At 41.9% G+C, this 17196-nt stretch overlaps 2 long non-coding RNA genes across 2 annotated transcripts in view; one reads left to right on the forward strand and one right to left on the reverse strand.

Annotated features, from left to right (window-relative positions):
- The first annotated feature begins 4005 nt into the window (after nt 1–4005).
- LOC309535676 lies at nt 4006–14030 on the forward strand. Its single transcript, XR_014221341.1, has 3 exons — nt 4006–4309; nt 6776–9089; nt 13652–14030. It is a non-coding gene; the product is annotated as an uncharacterized lncRNA (long non-coding RNA).
- LOC309535685 overlaps nt 12983–17196 on the reverse strand; it is a 54195-nt gene continuing 49981 nt past the window's right edge. The window contains exon 3 of the long non-coding RNA XR_014221344.1: nt 12983–13100. This is a non-coding gene — a long non-coding RNA (uncharacterized lncRNA). The remainder of the gene's footprint in view (nt 13101–17196) is intronic.

A 17196-nucleotide genomic window follows, 5' to 3' on the forward strand; every position in this document is an offset into this window, starting at 1 on the left:
TACTTGATTGTTAAACAACCCCCTCCCCTCAAAAAAACCCTCACACAAAAATGAAACAATAAAATTATCAGTAAAAGAAAACCCAGCTGAAAACAGCCATTTAAAACATTCAAAAATAATTAAAATCAACAATAAGCTAAAAACTGATCAAAACCCATATCAATATTCTACAATCTGGACAGATTTGCCTAAACAGAAAAGTTTTTAGGATGTACTGAAACAAGCACAGCGAAGGGCACCTGTGCAGAGAGTTCCCAAGTGTGGCTGCTGCCACACTAAAAGATCTATTTCTGACAAATGCAGAGTATTATGTGACGCTTGCTATCTTGGCAGTTCTGCAGATGGAAGCATTTGAGTGGGCAGATACAGGGCAAGGCAATCTTGCAGGTATATCTGGGAAGATGTTAAGTCCTTCCTAAAACTGAAGCTACCCTGGCATTCTCCTTGTCATATTTGCAATGTTTTCCACATTGTCCTGGCCAATTATTATTCTTTGAAACTACAGTTGTTAAGGCTGCAGTCTGCCTGGCAACCAAAGCCCTTTCCACTATGGGACCTGGCTATGGCTCTTCATTCATGAGCATCGCAGAAGAACAGTGTTGTTGGATCAGGCCAAAGCCCATCCAAAGTAAGTGAATGGTGTGTTTTGTGTAGTAGTTCCTTCTGTAAGTCCTCCTGAGTCCAGCTTCATCAGGTGATCTTGAGTTCTACTTGCTATAGGAGAGGGAGAAAATATTCCCTCCCTCCACACCATTCATAATTTTTATGTGGGGCAGGGAATGACTCCATGGACACACTGGTAGGTTTACCATCGGGTTTATAAGGGACTAAAGAGCAGGCTGGAGGGGTGATGAATTTGGTTAAGAAAACATTTCAGACCAAGAAGACAGGGGGGAACTGCGGGATAGAACGAGACAGTGAGCTTGCCTCCCAGGCAGGTTTTTGCGAGATCTCATCGTTCTATTTATAACTCCATGTGCCATGTTAGATTATCTCACACTCCAGGAGATGTGCACCATCTATGCCACAAAAAGCATTAGAAACACTACGGGTTATCTCCAAAACAAATGTCTCTGGCCTTCAGATTTCTGCAGAGCTGGGAGGTACATTATCTGGCAAGGGACGCGGGATCCTCTGGCAAAGATCAGTTTGCAACCTGTGAGGCCCGTCCAAATTCAGGATGATTACCTTTTCCATCCTGCCACCTTGACAACTTTGAAAACTCCCTGTGCAAGTACTAAAAATACACAAACGAGCTGACCCTTGCTGTTATCACTGTAGGTGGAATCTGCAAAGCCAACTTTTCTATATTTATTGTTCTATATTTAAACGGAAAGAGAAGCTTTTGTCTCAAGGGCAAAGGATGCTCTTTGATCAACATGTTTGAAGCTTTTAGAAGAAACTGTCACGAATAACTCGCTAGACAAGTCTAGGATTCCCTAACATTCTTGAACAGCCTGAAGGATCTATTTTGTAAAGTGTTATGTACTCTCAGGTCTCGTTGAGTTCTTGAGAGTGCCTTGGAAAAGGCCATCAACTCCCCTTAAGGCTCCTTCACTAAAAGGATCACAACTTAAGGGAGTAGATAGAGAACACTTTGAAACTCTGCTTGTTTGACCAGAAATATGTCTACTATGTGCTGAATGGTTCTTTTCAAGGCAAATGAAAATGGGTTGCTTTTTAAAAAATAAAATATTGACAATTAAAGGGAGAAACTATACGGGATTCTCAGTTAGGGATGAGGAAGAATTTTGAGTCAGTTCACATTTAAAAGCAGGCCTGCCTAATACACAGTGTCTGAAACAATTCAAGAACCAAAGCAAAACCATCATTCAAGATTTGCAGATCTTCAGATTTGGCAATGGAATTCTTGACCCAGGTAATGTGTAAAAAAAACCGAAGAAGCAAATAATGGGGTATAGGTTTATATAAAAATGCATATATTCATGAAAATAACATGCAAAAAATGCATTATGTTAGAGGAAATCACTTTGGGGAAAAAGTGTGTGTTAAGCTAAATTGCATACAAGCTAGCATGTATTAGGAGAAATTTACAGTAAAAGGCTCATGCATGTATATGCTAATGTGGAAATGTGAACTGTCTTTAAAATTGAAAAAGTGAGAAACTGAGAGAAGCTGAAAGTGACAGATTTGCCCATCAGTGTTCTCGGTCATGGATAGCTGTCTTAGAATCATGGAATAATAGAATTGTAGAGTCGTAAGGGACCATGAGGGTCATCTAGTCCAGCCCCCTGCAATACAGGAATCTTTCACCCAATGTGGGGCTCAAACCCACAGCCCTGAGATTAAGAGTCTCAAGCTACACCGACTGAGCTATCCCATGATAATTTATTAATTGGGTAACTATAATTCTTGGGTTTTTAAACAAAATGCAGCCATAGAGGTTTCTTCCTTATACCCTTGTGGTTTCTCATCAAAATCCCCCCAGCAGCTTTTCCCTTCATGGGGGGGAATTATTGCTGTGGCAATTTTTCAGCAGTGAGGTATGGGTTAAACGACATAATGCCAAGCCATTGGGAGAGATTTGCTTTTATTTTATGTTTTGGTTTTTGGTTTTCATTTTCTTTTATTAAATATTTTATTTTTCCATTTTACAATTTTTCAACAAGAAAAAATATATCAAAACAAAATCAACCTACATTTTCCTTGACTTCCCTCCCCCACCCACCTGCGGTTCCTTATTTTATATCGTAATCTTACTGCATAACCAATTCAAACCTGTTTTAAAAAATTAACCTTTATACTCCCTTTAATTTATTTCTTACTGCTCGTGTCTATGTCAATCCTGTTAACGTTTTCAATTGTTTATAGTTTGTCTTCATATGTTTAACAATTTTTCCCCATTCTGGAAGGGCCTTGCTTTTAACCCTAGTTCCTTGAACAAGCCAAAATCTGGCTCACAGATGTTCAAAGAAACTGTCTGTTTTGCCAAATGTTGGTTTGTTGCTTCCATGTCCCCCATTTATACTCAAGTCCTTTGTGGCACTCAAGGGCTGGTGAGGAATAACTGCAATGCTCCTCATCATGACTTAGAGGCTGGCTAGAACTTCAGGACCTGCACACATACATAAGAGCTTAGTCCAGTCTAGGGTTCCCCATGCTTATGAGTTCGCTGACCCATTGATGAGCTTATAAAGTTGCTATTACCCCAACTCAAATTCTTAGGAATGTAAATGCAATAAAGTCAAGAAACATCAACATATAATCAGCATATATTAATCATTGGTCACCATTACTAGGAATAAGAACATTTAAAAAAAGAAATGCTGTGGAATTGTGGAATCATCTTATTAAATACAGTCATACCTTGGTTGTCCAATGCCTTAGTTGTCAAACAAATCAGCTCCTGAATGAACAAAACCTAGAGGTGAGTGTTCTGGTTTTCAAACTTTTTTTGGAAGCCAAATTTCCAATGTAGCTTCTGCGGCTTCTGATTGGCTGCAGGAGCTTCCTGCAGCCAATCAGAAGCTGTGCTTCGGTTTCCGAACATTTTGGAAGTCGAACGGACCTCCGGAATGGATTCCATTCAACTTCTACAGTATGACTGTACAGAGGTTCCTTATTGGCAAAGGGAGGTTGCCTCTGAACATGCCAATGCCCTTTATTTTGCAGGCTCATCCTTCCTAATTGTTTTTTTCACATTAGAAACCTCTTTTACTACCCTCCCAGTTGCTAAATCTTTATTCACCCCTTGCAACAATCCCCTCAACCCTAGGAGGTCAATATCAACCACTTTGGGAAACCCTGATTTAGGGGCTTAAGTCTAACTTCCAGGAGATGAAATTGTCGTCCTTGGTGCTCTCCAAGGTCCTGAAGCACAAGCCTAACCATCCCTAATTATTTGCTGTAGTCCACCATCCATTATCTTTCCTGTTTTTTAAAAAGGTTTTTATTAAAGATTTTCTTCTGTTACAAAACAAACAAATAAACAAGGAAAAGTACATTTAGCGTCTCCATTTTGGATATATAGTGGGGGTTTTCACAGTTTGTTTACATTCAGCATGAGACAGTATTGTCATATACATTGTGTGGTTGAGGGGAAAGAGAGGAGGGAGAGGGAGAGGGAGGAAGAGAAGTAGGGGCAATCTTATTTCATTCTATTGCATAGTGTTTGTGTCAGCATCACATAGGTAGGTGATTGATTGATTGATTGATTGATTGATTGATTGATTGATTGGCATTGCAAGAGATTAGCGCATCCAGAGCTTGGTTGGTTGTGTTCAGTTGGTTGTAGTATGGTTTGTTTGTATGTGGCAGGGGTGTTGTTGAAGAAGATTAGCCATATTGAGTCATAGCCTGTTGCGGGGGGGGGAGTAGGTCATTGTCTTGTTGTGCCCTATATGTGAACACATATTCCTGGATCCTTAGACAAACTGGTTGCATAGTACAGATGTTTGACTCGTTTGAGGATTTCATGGGTAGCTGCAGACATAAGTATTCTGAGTCAGATTGCAGACAATGCAGCTGGAGGGAGGGAGGAAAACTTTGGGGAAAGTAACACAAAACTCTGGTCACATGTGTCCTGTATATTTAAAGCACTGTTATACCACTTTGACAGTCATAACTTCCCACAAAGAATTCTGGGAACTGTAGTTTGTTAAGTGTGCTTAGAGGAAGCCCTGATTCTCCCCACAGAGCTACAATTCACCTTGTGTCTTAACAATCCCTCCTCCCAGGGAACTCTGAGAATTGTAGCTCTGTGGGGAGAATAGGGGTTTCAGAGCACTTGGCACCCTTAACATACTATAAAGTATAAATGTATAGTGTTGATGTACCCTCTATAGATTGGTACCCAACCTACTTTGCTGTTGATTCCTAGAAAGAAGGAAGGAATGAGCCTGATCTGTTTTTCCAAGGCACATAGCAAAGTACCTCTTGCGCCTATTCTGCAGTTCAGTGCATGTGTGTTTGTGCTACTCAGCCTCCGCAGTAGATTCATGTTTCACTCACACATTTTCCAATACTCCCATGTATTAGGTAACTTTGAACTGTGGCAATAGGGCCTCTTGGCAGATTTACTCAGTACGTCAGTGTCACACAAATCTTTCCCAAGGCTGAGATGAATACACAGAAATGTACACATTCATTACTGCAGTGGGCAATCGTTCAGCAAAACATGTGCATTTCTTTGGGGAAATTAGCTCTACTAACATATCAGCATTGACTACTATCATAGCTGTCAACTTTCAGATTTGAAAATAAGGGATCAGCAGCCTCAAAAATAAGGGATCAGCAGCCTCACCTGTCCCGAGGACAGTCTATGGAATATCTAACAATTCGGGATAGCAGTGGGAAGCAGCAGGAAACGGTGCTGGAATAAGGGAATTTCCCGCAAAAAAAGGGAAGGTTGACAGCTATGACTACTATGTTTTGGGGACATGGCCTAGACAAATTTAGGAATGACTCAATCAGCACATGTATGAAATGCAAGAGGGAGCAGGAGAGGAAGTGGAGGAAAGGTGAGTCCCAAAACGGGTCTACACAAACACTGAGATAGGACAAGGGAGCAGAATGGAGGCTACAATGTGAAAGTAGAGGACCTTTGGAAGATGGGATAAGACAGAAATACCTCTTCTGGGTCCTGATAGACTGTTCTTGAAGAAGTAAAACCAAGGTGCCTAAGAATTCCTGGGCCAGGTGGGGAAAATCAAGAAAATAAGCAAGAGGGAGCCCTGAAAACAGCTGGAACAAGGAGCTCTGCTTCAGCAAGTGGTAGTTCAGAGAGACAGGAACCAGAGACAGTGAGTGGAAAGTGGAAACACAATGGAATCAGATCACAGGTCTGGTGGAGGAAGCTGGCTGGCTGGGACTTTGAACAGGAGTGTTCTTTTTTAAAAAAAGAAAATATTTATTAGGATTTTACAAATTATAACAGACATATCAATACACACAAACACAAAAAAGAACAAGTATAGTTTCAAAACCTTATTTTCTTAAAACTTGTTTCACCGACCTCCTCATACCTCCCCTTTCTGCATTCCCATTTCAAAAATTTAGTTCAGCAAATCCTCACCCTTAATTTTGTCTAATTATCATCCTTACTTTTCTTTCACTTAATCTTTACAGCTGTACTCCATTTGATTTTAAAAACCACATCATTCTAAGACTCATGAATTTTACAATACTTCTTAAGATAATTCTTAAATTTCTTCCAATCTTCTTCCGCCGTCTCTTTTCCCTGGTCTCGGATTCTGCCAGTCATTTCTGCTAGTCCCATGTAGTCTATCACCTTCATCTTCCATTCTTCCAAGGTGGGTAGATCTTGTGTCTTCCAATACTTTGCGATGAGTATTCTTGCAGCTGCTGTAGCATACATAAAGAATGTTCTGTCTTTCTTTTGCACCAATTGGCCGACAATGCCCAGGAGAAAGGCCTCTGGTTTCTTAGGGAAGGTATATTTAAATACCTTTTTCATTTCATTATATATCATTTCCCAGAAAGCCTTAATCCTTGGGCACGTCCACCAAAGGTGAAAAAAGTACCTTCAATTTCCTTACATTTCCAACATTTATTGTCAGACAAGTGGTAAATTTTTGCTAGCTTGACTGGGGTCATGTACCACCTATAGATAATTTTCATAATATTTTCCTTTAAGGCATTACATGCCGTAAATTTCATACCGGTGTTCCACAACTGTTCCCAGTCAGCAAACATAATATTATGACCAATATCTTGTGCCCACTTTATCATAGCTGATTTCACTGTTTCATCTTGTGTATTCCATTTCAACAGCAAGTTATATATTCTTGACAAGTTCTTAGTATTGGGTTCTATCAGAGTGTTCTTGTTAGGAGGTGAGATGATGGGGATGATTTAATTGCCTTCTACGTTGCTGTTTTGTTGAAGCTGCTACTTCTGTACCTATAAAAGATAAATATGGCAGAGCAGAAACAAATGCCAGAGTCACAGGGGAACAGAAACCACTCTCAAGCAAGTACCTGCACTGTCAGAGCTGTACTGATGTCTCAAGGGAGGGAGTTCCGTAATCTAGGCACCTCGTGTTGCTGCCAGTCACACTTCTGACAAGGGGAATGTGTGTGGATCAGGGCCTCCACTGGTTATCTCAGCAGAAGGACAGGTTCATAGAGCTTTGTTATCACTGTTCCTTTTGTATATTGATTCAATAATGTGGAAGTGGTGGGTTAACTCTGGCAGCTCATAAGCTCTGTTAACTTCGGTAGCATTTGTTCAGTATGACCAAGCCAAAATATCCATCAAATTATTATCCCAAGATTGTTATTTTAAACTCTTTCATGGCTCTTCCCCTCCTTGTTTTCTTTCTGCATTTTGAATATTTAAAGACATGCATGCATGGAAGTCCCACTGCACTCAATTAGGTTTAGTTCTAAGTAGACTTGTATAGGATTGCACTGTTAAACAAGTTCTTTTCGTTCTTCCCATTTTTTCTCCCCTCTTGAGCTCTAGAAGCTTATTTTGTAAAATGTGATTCTCGCCAGATTGGGATTTATGAACCTTGACTCAGAATAAAGTGCTCTGAAAAACAACAAGCAACACGTCGGCTAATAATATACTGTACTGGCAACATTTTTTATAACACTATACTGTATCAAAATTCATAAACAGAAGACATTGGTAAGTCACTGTCAAGGATCACTGAAACAGGGGCAGAATGCCTTTCCACAGTCAATATCCTATCCAAAATATAGTTGGAAGTGAGTTGGAGCACGGTGGTGCTATGGGCACAACACTACAAACATGAGATGAATGTAGTATGGCAGCCTCATTAACCTCAGGGTCAAGCTCTATAACTGGACGGGTTCATGTCTCCTGCTTAAGGAAACACTCCCCCCCCAAAAAAAAAAAAGACAGGACAAAATTATTTTGGTTTCTGAAAGCCTTTTGTATTTCTTTTCAGCAAGCAAATTCTCATAGGGGCTTTATATATTTTTATAGCCATTCCAATAGTGTAGCTACCTGCCGTTCCACTGTTCAACGTCACCTGTAAAACGCTAAAAGCTATAGTCAGTAAGTATAGATCTGAGAAAGAAAGCTACTGTTGCCCCCTGCGTACTTCCCCAAGCGGTGAGAAGATCTGGGGGACAGTGTCAGTACCTGCTTTGGTTTCCTTTACAGAACTAGAGACCTAAGGCATCTTTGTAATGTTTTCTTACAAGCACAGCATAAACAGAGGCAAACAGCAGGCATGTCTGCAAGGTAGAAGATCCCCAGAGAGCAACTTGGACAGCCCTGCAAGGCTCTGCTCCTGCTTTCAGACAACACAGCTAAAGGCAAGTAAGCAGGGGGGCATGGCAGAGGTGTATAAGAATATGCATGCGGTGCAGAAATGGGATAGAAGGGGATTTTTCTCCCTCTTTCATAGTACTAGAGCCCAATCCAAGGAAGCTGAATGCTGGAAGGTTCAGGAGGACCATCTAAAGTAAGTACTTCAGGGAAGAAGGATAGCTCAGTCAGAGATTAAGATAGAACTCTAAATCTCAGGGTCGTGGGTTCGAGCATAGGGCAAAAGGTTCCTGCATTGCTGGGGGTTGAACTAAATGCCCCATGCAGTGCCCTTCCAACACTATAGTTCTATGATTCTTCACACAGTGCATAGTTAAAACTATGGAATTCGCTTCCACAAGAGGTAGTGATGTCCACCAATTTGGGTGGCTTTAAAAGACAAATTCATGGAGTATAAGCCTATCAGTGGGTCCTGGTCATGATGGCTACGTTTTACCTCTACTGTCAGAGGCAATACAGTTCTGAATTCTTCTTCTTCTTCTTCTTTGGTGATCATTCGTAGCTGAGTAAGATTGTCTTCCATACATTTGTCCGTTCTTCTGAAAATGTCTGTACAGGGGGAGAGAAAGAGTTAATCGGTAGACCAATAGGTAGACCAATAGAAAAGCCAGAGGCGGAGCCTACTGTTTATAAAAGGGCTTAGCCCAAGGTTTGGGTGGGTTGCTTTTGGCTGGTTGATTGGTTGGTTGGGAAAGGCAGTTGGGAAAGCAGTTGGCAGACAGTTGGAAATAGAGAGACAGTGCAGTTGGTTCTTGTGTGAGGGGAGGTAGAAGAGTTAGAGACAGGATAAAAATAAGACTAAGAAGGTAAAGAGTAACAACGTTTTGAATGCAGTTAAAGTTTATTTGTGTCTGCAAACGTGCCTTCCTCTTAGCACGTTTCTCCCTTGCGTCCTGAGTTCGAGCATCTTCAAAGCCCATGACACCTTTGGTAAAGGCTGTTCTCCAATTGGAGCGCTCAAAGGCCAGTGTTTCCCAGTTGCTGGTGTTTATACTACATTTTTAAAGATTTGCCTTGAGAACATCTTTAAACATTTTTGTTGCATTACAATGTTCTGAATACCAGTTTCTGGAAAGCGCAAGTGCAGAGAGTCCTTCTTTCAGGCTTCTCATATAAGGCTGGCTGCTGTGAGAACAGGATGCTGGACTAGTCAGTGTGGTGTAGTGGTTAAGAGCAGTAGTCTCGTAATCTGTGGAACCGGGTTCGTGTCTCTGCTCCTCCACATGCAGCTGCTGGGTGACCTTGGGCTAGTCATACTTTGAAGTCTCTCAGCCCCACTCACCTCACAGAGTGTTTGTTGTGGGGAGGAAAGGAAAGGAGAATGTTAGCCTTTGGGTAGTGATAAAACGGGATATCAAATCCAAACTCTTCTTCTTCTGCTCTTTTTATGTTCTTACAATGAGCAGTCAGATTAATCTTTGGTGTGGATGCACATCAGCTCACCCATGCCTACACGTTATGTCTAGCCTGTACTTCTGCACTGCCCAGTTTCCCCTCTATCTATTCCATAGCCAAAGAGGCAGAGAGTTACTGCTACTCACAACTCTGCCCTATCCACATCTACTCAGATGCAAGCCACATTGGGTTCAATGAGCCTTACTCCTTGTCAGTGAGTAGGATTGAAGCCTGAAGGCATTTCAAGTTTTGCCTCTTAAATTTGTCAAAACAAAAATGGGGGGGGGGATTTCTTCAGATCATGCTCCAGAAGGCCACCCAAGAGTAAATGAATGGTGTTTGGTGTGAGGATACAAAGCAGGCACCCCCAAACTTAGCCCTCCAGATGTTTTGGGACTACATCTCCCATCATCCCATCATCCCATCATCTAACAGGACCAGTGGTCGGGGATGATGGGAATTGTAGTCCCAAAACATCTGGAGGACTGAGTTTGAGGGTTGCCTGATATAAGGTGTTAAGAGTACACAATGTTATCCCTGTTTTCATCTGTGAAATGTTGCAAAGTACATGCAAGGTTCGTAGAATCAGGCTGGTAGCTTGCCATCCTTCTTTAGCTGTGTTGGGTCTTTCTCTCTCTCTCTCTCTCTCTCTCTCTCCCCCCCTCCCTCCCCAATATCCAATGTATAATATATAACTTCTCTTAAATTTCCATGAATTCTCTATGATTGCAGAGTACTTAAACTGCACTGATTTCCCATAATAGTCAGCTTGGCAAATTTAATGCCTGAAGCATTGTAATAACATCATTTTTAAATAGGAACTCCTGAAATATTAATTGGTCCGTTCGTTATTCTTTCAAGCTGCCTCTCTTTCAACTTCTTATCTACTGCAATGTTCTTTCCCTTTCAACTGTCTGTACACCGATATCCTTCAATCATCAAACCACCCACAGAATGACTCATAGTTATGTGAGATTTCTGGGTTTGGGGCAGACTTTTATTCTCAAATGGTAATTCTATTGTTTTCCTTTTTGTTTCAATTTTCTTATTTATTCCTTCCGTTCATTATATTTTTCTTATGCTGCCATTTCTCCAAGTTGCTCAGAATGATATACATATTTCTTCCATTATCCTCACAACACATCTATGAGGTAGGTTAAGCTGAGAAAAAATGATTGGCTTTCCATGGGTGAGTAAGAATTCGCACCTGGATCTTCCCAGTCCATGTTCAGCATTCTGTCCACTGTATATAAATGCAGGCTGCAACAAGAGCTATAGACCCGTCTTTCAAATTGTCTTAGCTGTCGCTCAAAATGGGGTTACTCAAATAAAATCATAGGCTATTCTCTGTTTATTCTTTCTTCCATGTATAGGCTGCATTTCCATTTAAAAAAAAAACGCCAAAGGCAATGTATTATCTAACACATAATAAATAAGCAACGTCATAATAAAACTGTGTGAAAATGAGACGAGGGTAGATTTAAAAAGAAAATGAGGGTTGGGCCTGTTGAAAATAAAAACACAGACTTAAACACACATTGGCAGAGGAAAAACAACTCAGGAACCAGACACCTGTTTCAATAAAAGGGGGTTTGCCTGCTAGTGGATGATTGGAGGTTTTTAAGCAGAGGTGGGATGGTCATCTGTCATGGATGCTTTGTTGTTGTTTAGTCGTTTAGTCGTGTCTGACTCTTCGTGACCCCATGGACCAGAGCACGCCAGGCACTCCTGTCTTCCACTGCCTCCTGCAGTTTGGTCAAACTCATGCTGGTAGCTTCGAGAACACTGTCCAACCATCTCGTCCTCTGTCGTCCCCTTCTCCTTGTGCCCTCCATCTTTCCCAACATCAAGGTCTTTTCCAGGGAGTCTTCTCATGAGGTGGCCAAAGTATTGGAGCCTCAGCTTCACGATCTGTCCTTCCAGTGAGCACTCAGGGCTAATTTCCTTAAGAATGGATGCGTTTGATCTTCTTGCAGTCCACGGGGCTCTCAAGAGTCTCCTCCAGCACCATAATTCAAAAGCATCAATTCTTCGGTGATCAGCCTTCTTTGTGGTCCAGCTCTCACTTCCATACATCACTACTGAGAAAACCATAGCTTTAACTATATGGACCTATGTTGACAAGGTGATGTCTCTGCTTTTTAAGATGCTGTCATTGCTTTCCTCCCAAGAAGCAGGCGTCTTTTAATTTCGTGGCTGCTGTCACCATCTGCAGTGATCATGGAGCCCAAGAAAGTAAAATCTCTCACTGCCTCCATTTCTTCCCCTTCTATTTGCCAGGAGCTGATGGGCCCATAGTGCTTTGGGGCCTAAGCTAAGGCATGTGTTTTGAGTATCATGTAGGATGGCCTTAAATCTGGCTGGTGTCCTTCTCTGCCTCACAGTTTCTTCCTCCTATGAGCGTTTGACTCCAGAAATTCAAAGAGAATATTCCTATTCAATTGTCCTTTTCAAGAGAAAGAGCCGTATTTTCGGGGGGGGGGGAGAGATGTGGGTCTGTGGCAGAGCATCTGCTTTGCATGCAAAAGGTCCCAGGCTCAATCCCCAGCATCTCCAGGTAGGACAAGGAATGTCCCACCTGAAATCCTGGAGAAGCTACTTCCTATCAGCTTATACAATATTGAATTAGATTGCCTGAATTAGTGCAAGGCAGCTTCCTAGGTTTATAACGTATGTGAGTGGGTGGGCAAGGGAGAACAGAATTTAAAAATGTCCTAGAGCTCTCTCTTTTTTTCTTTCTCTCTCTCTATGTATGATTTGTAGTTTTCACTAGTGGAGAGAAGATGGAAGAAATAGAAGCAGCAGCAGAGAAAATTATACAGATTTAGAAAGACAGAAAAAAAGATGGTAGATAGAAAGGTACATTTAATAGTTCCGGACACAAGCAGCTCAGTTCAGTTTTTTACTTTCAGTCAGCAATTATCTAAGACCTTATCTCATTTATATGGTAATACCTTGTCTCATGTCAAGTCACAAAACAGAGCTAGCAAGCTAAGCAGAGCTGGCTTCTCTGACAGCCCCCTTGAAGGTTCTGGCTGGCTGGAAACCCACCATTCGTGGGTGGAGAAGCCTTGATAGGCTGAAGCTCTCCCCAAAGCACCAATTAGACTTTCCAATGAGCCAAGCTTAGTGGTGCTGTGAGGCGCATAATAAGCTACGGAATCTATTACAGCCATGGATTTGACTTCGCTCTCGTAGCTTATTGCAGGCTGAGCCCAAAGTTACTTTGAAAGATTAATCTGTCCAGTTTCAGCAAAGTGCTGGGATGTTTGCCCAAGAGATTTTCCTTCCTTAAAAGACTCACCAGCCTTCCTTGGCCGCTGTGCAATGTATATTCAGGCTTCCAAAAAGCTTTGGGCAAAGTCCTTCATCAAAGATCTTCAATAAACTTAGCAGTCATAGGATGAGGTCTTCAAACTGATCTATAAGCGGTTAAAGAAAGAGAAAGTGAAGGTAGCATTAAACAGACAGCTTTCACAATGTAGGGAATCTTCATTCTGGCTGCTGCTGTTCGATTTATCCATAAATGATTTTCAGCCAGCAGTGAACTATAGGATGTCTAATGAGGTTGAGCTGACAGATAGGTTGGGAGGACACAGGACTGGCCAGAAGGCCTTTGCAGTGGTGGCACCCCAGTTGAAGACTGCCTTTCCTGAAGAGGCTCACCTGATGCCTTCTTTGTAGTAATTTTAGCACCAAGTAAATTATTATTCTCCTTAACCTTTCAAATATTTAAAATAAAAAATTCCTTCCAGTAGCACCTTAAAGACCAACTAAGTTAGTTCTTGGTATGAGCTTTCGTGTGCATGCACACTTCTTCAGATATCTGAAGAAGTGTGCATGCACACGAAAGCTCATACCAAGAACTAACTTAGTTGGTCTTTAAGGTGCTACTGGAAGGAATTTTTTTATTTTGACTATGGCAGACCAACACGGCTACCTATTTGTAACTTTCAAATATTTGTGTTTTTAGTGTCCTAGGCCACTGTTTACACATCTCACACTCCAGTTGCTGCCACTGAGAAGGCCCTTTCTCCTGTGCCATTGAGCTATACTTCCATTCTCAGTGGGATCACAGAATTGCAGAGCTGGAAGGGACCCAATGATCGTCTCGTCCAACCCCCTGCAATGCAGGAATCTCAGCTAAAGCATCCACAACAGATGGCCAACCAACATCTGCTTAAAAGCCTCCAAGGAAGGAGAGTCCACAACCTCTGGTGGGAGTCTGTTCCACTGCCAAACAGCTCTTGCCGTCAGAAAGTTCTTCCTGATGTTTAGTGGGAATCTCCTTTCTTGTAACTTGAAGCCAGAGCAGGAGAAAACAAGCTTGCTCCATCTTCCATGTCACAGCCCTTTAGTTGATTCCTAAGTTATCCTGGATCGAAATCACTTGGAACTTTAAAGGTAATTGCCAACACTTTGGATTGTGCCCAGAAACAAACGTTTTTTCCATAATGACTCAGTAGCAAGGAAGGAGAACCCAGAGAAGTTGTCTTCATGTTTCTTGTTTTCTCTCCAAGCCAGTGGAGCAAGTGTGTAGGCCACATGTGGACTGTCCCCTGTGCAAGTACAAGAGGCCAGTTGTGGCTGGTCCCCATTGGGACTAATAGGGCAGAAGGCCAGCCAGTCAACAGCAGATGGTGCCCAGGACTGACCTGCTGGGAGCCTGAAGGGCCCTGCCCTGCCTCTTTCCACCTGACTTGGGACGGGGCATGGAGGGCTCCATAAAGGATTGCTGCTGCTGCTGCTCGACAGAGATGGATCCTTTTTTAAATTTTTACATATTTTTTATCTATGCCATTTTAAATTGTTATTGATATTAATGTTGTATTTTTTAGTTTTAGATTTTATGATTTATGTGGAAATTGTTTTCCATTTGGTTGTGTACCTTTTGATGTGCTTTATTTATTATTTATTATTTATGACTTTTATTATGTTGGTACTTACGGTATGTAAATCTTGTCATGCTGTAAGCCACCTTGAACATTGTTTTAACTATGGAAAGATGGCATACAAATTAAAAATGATGGTGGTGATGATGATGCCAGAGGCCCTCATAGGCAAAGCCAACTAATTCTAGTGTTCTCCCCATCCTCCTCCCTGCTAAATTCTGCAAGGGGCAAAACTAAGGAGAGGAAGCTAATGCCCAGGGTTGCCCCCAGACTGCTTGTATGTAAGAAAGCAGACAAGTATGGGCTGGCTAAGGTTGGTGGGGCAATGTCCCATTTGCCCAGATAAATGGCTGCTGTAGACAAGTCACAAATTAAGGCTAAACCAAGCATCATCCCTCTCCCATAATACTACAATTCCTGAGTGAATTCATTCCTATGGGTTAAAAATAAATAATCTGCAGCAGTGGCGTAGCGTGGGTTGTCAGCACCCGGGGCAAGGCAAGTAATTTGCGCCCCCTAACCGGTGGATTTGTGCCCCCTAACCCTAACCCCCAGATGTTGCGCCCGGTGCGGCCGGCCCCCCCTGCACCCCCCACGCTACGCTACTGATCTGCAGGACTTAGAGATGACATTGGGATGAAGGCTCAAAACCACCCAGCTCCCCAACTTGGGGTGATTCAGCCTCTGTGGACAGTTGTCTTTTACCCCCTAAACTCAAAACTATGCTCCTCACAGGTTGCCCATCATAATGACAGGCATTTCACAACTTTTGCATAAGAGGGAAATGTGCTCTGAGAGAGGAAATGTAAGAAATCCAACAGCCACCTGATAGCAATAAGAAAACAATTCAGAACACTGAGTGCAGAAAGGCATTTGCCTGCTCCTCTCCCACGAAATGGCTGCAGTTTGTGTTTATGTTGTTGTTGTTTTCCCAATTCTTGGGCTGACATACTTTGCAGTTCCTTTCCTGCTCAATAATTACAACCCTCCTCGGTAATGTACTGGAGGTGGCTTGAAAAGAGTAATTATGGTGAGCATTTTGATGCATAGTAATATTGCTTTCCATATTATTATCTTGCTTCCGTCTTAGAAATCATCATGCAAAACTGTCAAACCATCCAGATTTATAACCTGTCAGTCTACCTCTCCTTGGTTCAGACCTTCATAGACGCTGTTGTAAAATCATTATTTTCTGCACTGAAATGCAGATCATCATTTGGCATGACAAACTATGGTTTCTATTTATAATGGATAAATTAACAAGCCACCTCCAGGGCCAGGTGGCTGAAGAGACATTTTATGCCATTTGGCATGATTTTATTTCCTGTGTGAACCAAGCACATAAGGGGACACAGCTACCGAGTCAATATACTTTTATTTGGAGTAAATAACACATGACAGGGAACTGTGCCCTAAATTTGCTGGATCTCTTGGGGAACTCAGGAAATGGATAGCAATACTTATCTTTAGGACCCAACTGATTCCTGCAATCTTAATTTTTTTAAAAAAACAGTTTTTAATATTGTGGTTTATTTGCTCTAACTCACCCTGGGACTTTGGGGTGAAGTATGGATAATAAATTGTAAAAATAATAATAATACCTCTGACAAAAAATATAAAAAAATAAGATGTGATGAGACACCCTCTCCCTCCATGCATCTCTAACACACTTTCACTGCTTGTCAAACCCTGCAGTTTGCTGTTTGTGTTAATACCTTGCTTCAATCCATTTGTACTATGCAAATTAAAATCTGCATTAAAAACAATAATTTTAAAAACAGGTCACTTTTACTAGAAACCTCTTAAGAACTGATGGAGACGCAACAACCTATATATGGTGGGAGCTATGCCTTGCTTAGAGAGCCAGTGTGGTGTAGTGGTTAAGAGCAGTAGACTCGTAATCTGGTGAACGGGGTTCGCGTCTCCACTCTGGGCTGCATCAATAGGAGTATAGCATCTAGATCAAGGGAAGTAATAGTGCCACTGTATTCTGCTCTGGTCAGACCACACCTGGAGTACTGTGTCCAGTTCTGGGCACCACAATTCAAGAAGGACACTGACAAACTGGAACGTGTCCAGAGGAGGGCAACCAAAATGGTCAAAGGCCTGGAAACGATGCCTTATGAGGAACGGCTAAGGGAGCTGGGCATGTTTAGCCTGGAGAAGAGGAGGTTAAGGGGTGATATGATAGCCATGTTCAAATATATAAAAGGATGTCACATAGAGGAGGGAGAAAGGTTGTTTTCTGCTGCTCCAGAGAAGCGGACACGGAGCAATGGATCCAAACTACAAGAAAGAAGATTCCACCTAAACATTAGGAAGAACTTCCTGACAGTAAGAGCTGTTCGACAGTGGAATTTGCTGCCAAGGAGTGTGGTGGAGTCTCCTACTTTGGAGGTCTTTAAGCAGAGGCTTGACAACCATATGTCGGGAGTGCTCTGATGGTGTTTCCTGCTTGGCAGGGGGTTGGACTCGATGGCCCTTGTGGTCTCTTCCAACTCTATGATTCTATGATTCTATGATTCTATGATCCATGGAAGAGGAATGTTTGTAGTGATCATACAAGGGCAAATTGTAGTTGCCCTTGTACAGACTTGCCTAAAATACACGTTCTGGTCATGAGAAA

This window comes from Podarcis vaucheri (genome assembly GCF_965113315.1).
Source record: "Podarcis vaucheri genome assembly, chromosome: 1".
Taxonomy (NCBI): domain Eukaryota; kingdom Metazoa; phylum Chordata; class Lepidosauria; order Squamata; family Lacertidae; genus Podarcis; species Podarcis vaucheri.